Raw genomic sequence first — 1,015 nt, 5'->3', positions numbered from 1 at the left:
ACATGATCTTCAGAAATCATTCTAATATGCTGATTTGCTGCTCAAGAAACCTTTTTTAATTATTATTATTATTAATGTTTTTTGAGCAGCAAATCAGAATGATTTCTGAAGGATAATGTGACTGGAGTAATGATGCAAAAAATGTAGCTTTGAAGTCACTATAAATTACATTTTTAAATATATTCAAATAGAAAACAGTCATTTGAAATAGCCTAGTAAAAATATTTCAAAATGTCCTTTTTTACAGATCTTTCTAAATGTAGCAGGAAAATTAAGGGGCTTTTGTTAAACAGTGGGACAAATTAAAAACACACCTCTCGACGAGGATGGGATTCGAACCCACGCGTGCAGAGCACAATGGATTAGCAGTCCATCGCCTTAACCACTCGGCCACCTCGTCACATAGATCAAACACTTTTGTTCAAATCTATAAAAATGACGTATTTATGGTATATCGCCCAATTTCACGTCTTTGGACGTAAGTAATAAAACCTTAACTTACTAAGTAGTTGTTGAAGCACATTTGTCTCCGTGATATTTTGCTAAATCGGTATCACACAACTGTTAGTGTCATTGACTTAATTTACCTGACAGAGATAGCGCGTACACTGCTTTATTTTGTACGTAAACTAATAGATGAAGTTGACAAAATGTGCGGAATTTTTTTTTTTACTTGACATTCGTGATGCCGTAGTCACCTGCTGCCCTCTGCTGGTCAGCCAGGCTACTGGCCACATTGATTTATATAATAGGCAACACATTTATATAATAGTATATAAAGATATATAATAGTGACAATTGCAAATTGGCTGTCGTTATTTGTTTTTATAAAGTTTTGTACACAAATGTGCATTTCTGACTACTTCATTAGCTGTTTTTTGTTGTTGTTAAGCATTGCAGTCTTATCGGGACACTCATGTTTGCTACCAGTTTCATTGTGTAATATTTGTCATGTTTTCATAAATTTAGTCAGGGGCGTAGCCATCATTTCAGAAGTGAGGGGGACAGAAATGTT

The 1,015-nt window shown here is 34.5% G+C and overlaps 1 non-coding gene across 1 annotated transcript; it reads right to left on the bottom strand.

Annotated features, from left to right (window-relative positions):
• Positions 1 to 318: 318 nt before the first annotated feature.
• trnas-gcu (transfer RNA serine (anticodon GCU)) lies at positions 319 to 400 on the bottom strand. Its single transcript has one exon. It is a non-coding gene; the product is annotated as a tRNA-Ser (tRNA).
• Positions 401 to 1,015: the final 615 nt, after the last annotated feature.

The sequence above is a fragment of the Sinocyclocheilus anshuiensis genome, unplaced genomic scaffold (genome assembly GCF_001515605.1).
Source record: "Sinocyclocheilus anshuiensis isolate Anshui unplaced genomic scaffold, SAMN03320099.WGS_v1.1 scaffold180, whole genome shotgun sequence".
Lineage (NCBI taxonomy): Eukaryota > Metazoa > Chordata > Actinopteri > Cypriniformes > Cyprinidae > Sinocyclocheilus > Sinocyclocheilus anshuiensis.
The sequence above is the reverse complement of the archived record's forward strand: the minus strand, read 5'-3'. Positions and strand labels throughout refer to the sequence as shown.